The sequence below is a fragment of the Brassica napus genome, chromosome C4, assembly GCF_020379485.1.
Source record: "Brassica napus cultivar Da-Ae chromosome C4, Da-Ae, whole genome shotgun sequence".
Lineage (NCBI taxonomy): Eukaryota > Viridiplantae > Streptophyta > Magnoliopsida > Brassicales > Brassicaceae > Brassica > Brassica napus.
In genome coordinates, this window is record NC_063447.1 from 19,167,504 (window position 1) to 19,174,563 (window position 7,060).

Here is a 7,060-nt window from a genome sequence, read left to right on the forward strand (position 1 = left end):
AAGTCTTTATTAGGTGTTGAAGTGTCCTTTGGAGATTTTAGAGGTATTTGGAGGCATTATGGTTCAAAAAGAAGTAGAAAATGATCATTGGGCGAGTAGAGGAGCTGGAGCGACCTACTGGAGCGAGGTGAGCAACCCGCTCTAACCTGGAGCGACCTCTCGCAGCTACATGGCGTACCCGCTCGGCATTTTTGGAGAAATGGTGCAAACGCTAGAGCGACCTACCGGAGCGAGTTGCGGCACCCGCTCGCATCCTTTGAAGTCTGAAGCAAGGTCTAAGCGACCAGCTGGAGCGACGTGCGACCCTAGCTTGCGTTCCCAAACCTAATGGGCAAGCTGCTGGAGCGACCTCTCGCAGCGACTTCACCAACTAGCTCCGCTTATTTCCTTGGTCGATTTTAGACACTTTTTAAGGGTATTTTAGACTTTTTAAAGGAAGCCATTAGGTTTTCCAAGGATCATATAAATATTCTTGTAATCCCAAAGTTAATCTGATCTTGTTTTTCTATCTAATAAAAAGTCACTTTTGGGTTAAAGATATAATCTTCATGATTTTCTCTTGTCTTTGCTTGATTACTTTGATCATTTATCATGTTTAGACTTAGATCAACTAATGATTTAGTGTCTACCATGATAATGAGTGAGTAGTCATCTTTGGATTCATGGGTTAGGATGATTAGGATGATTAAGTGATGATCTAGAATGTTTAGAGTAGATTAATATGTTTCCTTGCTTGATTGAGTGATCTTAATGCTAATCTAGAGTTGGCCATTTTAGATTAGAAATCTAGACATTTCATTGCCTGAAAGGTGTTCGATGAAATGTCTGAGCCAACTCAACAAGCTCTAAACTTTCCCTACCAAAGAGATTTGATGTTATGGGAGTTTAGATAGTTGAATGATCTGTTCTTAATGATTGATAGCTAGACACAAACCAAAGAGATTTGATGTTTGATCTATGAGAGTAAATGAGCTTTTGTCTTGATAAAGAACTAGCTTAGAAATGTTATCTAGACTTAGGGAAATGTGTTGATTGAAGCTTGCCATTTTAGATTAAAACTTAGTCATCTGAAATCGATTTCCTATACCCATGGCTCCTCCTTTATCCAATTGCTTGAAAGTTGCTAGTTAGTTGTGTTAGAATCTTGTTAGTTTAATCAAACCACTTCATTGAACTGAATGCACTTAGATTAAGTTTGAACATGCATTCTCTTTGCATCAAAATACTTAGAAATGGATTGACATATTAAATACTACATGATTTGAATTAGGACCCTTGAAAAATCCATTTCAAATTTTGTCGCCGTTGCCAATTCTAAGTTGTTTTTGACATTTAGATTTGGTCCTTACTTGAGGCTAAGTCTTATTTTTCTTATATCTAGTTACTGATTCTCTTTCCTAGCCCTTTTGTGTCTCAGGTGCATGAAATTTCGGAGCAGAGGTCCAACAGACCTAGTTCCAAGAGTTGAAGACATTAGAGCACTTGAAAGGGAGATTGCAAGGAAGAGAAGAGAAGAAGAGCAACAGGCTCGCTTAGACAGATTGGGGTTTGTGATGGATCAACATCAGAATCAGCCTCAAGATGGAGAAGGCATTGGCCAAGGAGCTGCAAACCTTAAGCCACAACACCCACAACGCCAAGCTAGAGCTATTGGCACCCATGATGAGCCCAATATCCATGGGCATAATAGAGCTGGCATCAGAGCACCAATTGCGGAAAACAACAACTTTGAGATCAAGAAACATGATCCAGAGCAACAAGTACCATGGTCTTGCCTTGGAGAATCCACTAGACCACTTGGATAACTTTGATAAGCTGTGTGGAACAACAAAGATCAATGGTGTCTCTGAAGATGCATTCAAGCTAAGGCTGTTTCCATTCTCTTTGGGAGACAAAGCTCACACATGGGAGAAGAGTCTTTCAAGAGATTCAATCACTACATGGGATGAATGCAAGAAAGCTTTCCTCACCAAGTTCTTCTCTACTTCAAGAACTGCTGAGCTAAGGAATGAAATCTATGGATTTCATCAAAGGAATCTTGAAGGCTTTGGAGAAGTATGAGAAAGGTTCAACAGCTACATCTCTCAATGTCCTGATCATGACTTCAATATGGAGAGTTTGCTTAGTACTTTCTACAGAGGTGCTTTGCCCAAGTTTAGAAGCCAACTTGATACTGCTAGCAATGGTTTCTTCTTAGGGAGAAGTGAAGCAGATGCTTTGGAGCTTGTAGAGAATATGACTAAGAGTGATTCAGTCTATAGTGATGAGCATGATAAAAGCAACAGAGGCAGTGGAGGTGATGATACAAACACAAAGAGAGAGTTAAAGGCTTTACAAGAAAAGATGGATATGCTTCTCTTGGATAAAGCCAAACAAGAGAAAGTGAACTTTGTTGGTGAGAAGAAACAAGAAGAGACAGTTGTGGTTCATGAAGTTGATGGTCTAGAAGGTCAAGAAGAGCTATGTTTTGTGAATGCTAATGAGACATGGTACAAGAAGGAGCCTAACTTTCAGTACACCAACTACCAACAAAAGCCCTTCTACAACAACCAACAAGGTGGTTGCCAAGATAGGCAAAACTACTCTCAAGGCTTCTCCTCCACAGGAAATCAGTCTACACAAGGCCAAGTCGGATCTTATACTTCTGCTCCACAAGAGAGTAGCACTGATGCAATGTTGAAACAGATCTTGGAGTCCCAAACTAGAAGTGAGAAGCACATTGGATATGAACTGAAAAACCTTCACACCAAAGTTGATGGAAGCTACAATGACCTCAACAACAAGTTCCTACAACTCTCCTCTCACTTCAAGGCTTTGGAGAATCAGTTTGCCTCTATGCCTTCAACCTCCAAGCGCCCAATGGGATCTCTACCAGGAAAATCAGAGCTGAATCCCAAAGAGTATTGCAATGTTATCCTCTCTACTACTTCTTCTAAGATTGAGTTGAGTGATCATGAGAAAAAGGTGGATCAGATTGACAGTTTCTTGTATGGAACAGAAGTTGTTGCCAAGGGTGAAGCACAAATTGTGGAGAAGGTTGGACAGAGGGTTCAAGCAAAGATTGTGACGAGAGCTGAGCACAAGGCTGAGAAACCAGTTATTGAGAATGTTGTCAAGAAGTTGAAGGAGGTTAAGCTGGAAGAAACCCATGAGGTTGAGCAATCACCCTATGATAAGCTCCCATTTCCACAATGGCTTCTCACAAAGGCTCAAAAGAAGATGATTTCCAAGTTTAGAAAAGACATGGGTGATGTAGGAGTCAAGCTTCCACAGATAACAAATATGCATGATGCTCATGTCCAAATGATGCTCATCAAGGACATTCTAGCTCACAAAGAAGAAGTAGGAGAGCTCCTAGATATCTCTACTATGCAGCTTGATCCACCAGTCACACCAAAGTCCCTTCCCAAACTAGAAACCCAAGGGAAGTTCACATTGTCTTGCTCCCTTGGTAAGTTTACACTTGATGATGCTCTTGTTGATTCTGGTGCAAGTGTGAATGTGATATCAATGGAGATGGTGAAGAGTCTTGGGATTGAGAACATGGAGCCAAACACATCTTCACTCATGTTTGGAGACTCTTCTTCAACAACTTCATTAGGCTTAATCAAAGACTACCCTATGAAGATTAGAGACTGCACCATCCCTATTGATCTCACTGTTTTGAAGATGGCAACTGACAAGAGAGTCTCATTGATCTTTGGCACACCATTTCTCATAACAGTAGGAGCTTGCATTGACTTTGCCAACAAGAAGGTCACACTCCTCAATGTGAACAAAGCTGTCTCCTACCCAATCAAGTCTCCAATGATGAATTTTGAGTATTGTGGAACCATCACTTGTGAAGAACCTTCCATTGAAAAGATCAAGGATGAAATGGTTATTAGTAGAAAAGAATGTCTTGATGGAGAGTCCTCTAAAGAGATGTGTGATGAGCACTTGGAAAGTGCTACAAAGGAGGAGGTGAGTACAGCCACAAAGGCTGCTCATGGCAAGAAGAAGATGATGAAAGAACCTCAACCTTCACTTCTTGATATGATGCCACACACTCTCCTCTTCACCCAATGAAGTTCAAGGATGGAGCTATTGAGTACAAGATCAAATGCAAGGGAAAGTCTACACCATTCTCAAGTGCAAAGGCTATCATCACTCCACAGCTCCAAGATGATCCAATCAAGCTTCAAGAGCTTCTCTCTCAAGTCCTCACCATCACTCTTGAAAGTGGGAAGGATCCTCCTTCTCCACTCTCCGCTTGAGGTACCACTCCAACCTTTGCATTGTATATACCAGTTTTTCTTTGCATTTATTCTTTCTTTTGGGTATCTCTTTCAACTTACTAACACAGAGACTGTGTGAACTAAGTTTGGGGAGGTACCAAGTATTTGATCATGTTTGCTTTGATGATATTGCATTGATCCTTGCATTGTACATACATATTTGCATAGAAAACCCAAAAAAAAATTTGAAAAATTTGAAAAACACAAAAGGAAGCATGTAGTTGCATCACTTGCATTCTTAGGATTGAGTCTAGAGCATATAGGTTGCATTCATGAATAGGGAGAAACCTTGTAAAGAACACATGTCTAGAACTCAATTTGACATCATAGCTAAACATATCAAGTAGCTTAAGCATCTCTTGAAAAAACTTGTAAACTTCGAGCCTTGAAAACTCTTCTTGAAACATGTTGCTTGTTTGATGATTGACATTGTTCTTGAAACCAACTCCAAATGAACTAAGGCTTAATGAACTTAATTTCTCTTGCATATGGACATTTGCATACTTGATCATGGATATTATACACATTTGGGTTATCTTTCTCTCTTTGTACCAATCTTTGTTAACCTAAATGGCACTCCATACCCATTAACCCTCACCATTCTTTGAAACCAACATTAATTTGCTTGAGTGAGACCTTTTATTGATAGCATGTCATGTGCAAAATCTTGAGAGTATTAGGAGCGACAATGGGGTTGTTCTCATCTTTGGCTAGCATTAGAACTTCATTTGAGCTAGCCTCTAGGATGGTTTTTGGGTTTGTGAGCTTAAATTCTTTTGATCTTGGGAATGAGAGAGATTGAGTGAAAGAGATGAACCAAAAAGAGTGTTTAAAGTAAGAAACCCCTAGGGATAGAAAAAGTTAGAAAGGAAAAGCTCTAAAGTATCAATAAAACCTCATTAAAAAAATAAAAAAAAATAAAAATAAAAATAAAAAAAGTGAATCAAAGAAACAATAAGTGAGTGGGGGAAAAGAAAAAAAGAGAACTAAGTCTAAAAGTTTAAATTCAAAAGAACAAGTCCCTAGTTGGTTAAATCAAGGGAAAGAAAGGAGAGTTCAATGGGTGAGAGATGAAAGTGAGAGTATTTTGGGTTTGAGAAAGAAAGAAAAGAAAGGTAGAACTTAAAGTTACTTAGGAAAGAGGTAGAATGATGAGAACAAGCATTGTATGCATGAATTGCTCATTTTCTTAGATAAATTTTGCATAATGATCTTGCTCCTATTCTTGAGTCACTACAAATAATGCAATTGAAACCCATTTTTCTTCACATTAGACCATCTTCTCTCACCAAGCCAAATGATTGAGATCAAATATCCATTTGCAAGAATTCACCTTGTGTGTGTGTGTGTGTGAATGAATGTGAGAGTTGACTAAGGAACTTGTTGGTTGAATGACAATGTAACTTGTGTAGAGACAAAAGAGTCTTGATAGGCCTGGAGAAGCTAGAGTGCACGAAGAAAGTTGCTCATGCTATTTGCTATGTTTTCTTTGGGATGTTAGGTTGATGGCTAGAAAGTGTTCTTTTGGCTATGAGCTCCCATCTTCAAACCTCTCTCCTTCTAGCTCTTGAAAGTTTACTTGTGGACAAGTAAAGGACTAGTGTGGGGGAGTTGATATCTTGCATATTTGCATTGTTTTAGTCATTCATTCTTGCACATTGTGAATCATTTAGATTAGTATTTAGGCATCTTTAGGTTCCATTTGTATACATAAGTCTTTATTAGGTGTTGAAGTGTCATTTGGAGATTTTAGAGGTATTTGGAGGCATTATGGTTCAAAAAGAAGTAGAAAATGATCATTGGGCGAGTAGAGGACCTGGAGCGACCTACTGGAGCGAGGTGAGCTACCCGCTCTAACCTGGAGCGACCTCTCGCAGCTACATGGCGTACCCGCTCGGCATTTTTGGAGAAATGGTGCAAACGCTAGAGCGACCTACCAGAGCGAGTTGCGGCACCCGCTCGCATCCTTTGAAGTCTGAAGCAAGGTCTAAGCGACCAGCTGGAGCAACGTGCGACCCTAGCTCGCGTTCCCAAACCTAATGGGCAAGCTGCTGGAGCGACCTCTCGCAGCGACTTCACCAACTAGCTCTGCTTATTTCCTTGGTCGATTTTAGACACTTTTAAGGGTATTTTAGACTTTTTAAAGGAAGCCATTAGGTTTTCCAAGGATCATATAAATACTCTTGTAATCCCAAAGTTAATCTGATCTTGTTTTTCCATCTAATAAAAAGCTACTTTTGGGTGAAAGATCTAATCTTGATCATTTTCTCTTGTCTTTGTTTGATTACTTTGATCATTTATCATGTTTAGACTTAGATCAACTAATGATTTAGTGTCTACCATGATAATGAGTGAGTCGTCATCTTTGGATTCATGGGTTAGGATGATTATGATGATTAAGTGATGATCTAGAATGTTTAGAGTAGATTAATATGTTTCCTTGCTTGATTGAGTGATCTTAATACTAATCTAGAGTTGGCCATTTTAGATTAGAAATCTAGACATTTCATTGCCCGAAAGGTGTTCGATGAAATGTCTAAGCCAACTCAACAAGCTCTAAACTTTCCCTACCAAAGAGATTTGATGTTAGGGGAGTTTAGATAGTTGAATGATCTGTTATTAATGATTGCTAGCTAGACACAAACCAAAGAGATTTGATGTTTGATCTATGAGAGTAAATGAGTTTTTGTCTTGATAAAGAACTAGCTTAGAAATGTTATCTAGACTTAGGGAAATATGTTGATTGAAGCTTGCCATTTTAGATTAAAACTTAGTCATCTGAA

At 39.2% G+C, this 7,060-nt stretch overlaps 1 non-coding gene across 1 annotated transcript; it reads right to left on the reverse strand.

Annotated features, from left to right (window-relative positions):
• Nucleotides 1–1,998: 1,998 nt before the first annotated feature.
• Nucleotides 1,999–2,105, reverse strand: LOC125586697. Its single transcript, XR_007323233.1, has one exon. It is a non-coding gene; the product is annotated as a small nucleolar RNA R71 (small nucleolar RNA).
• Between the last annotated feature and the right edge of the window lie 4,955 nt (nucleotides 2,106–7,060).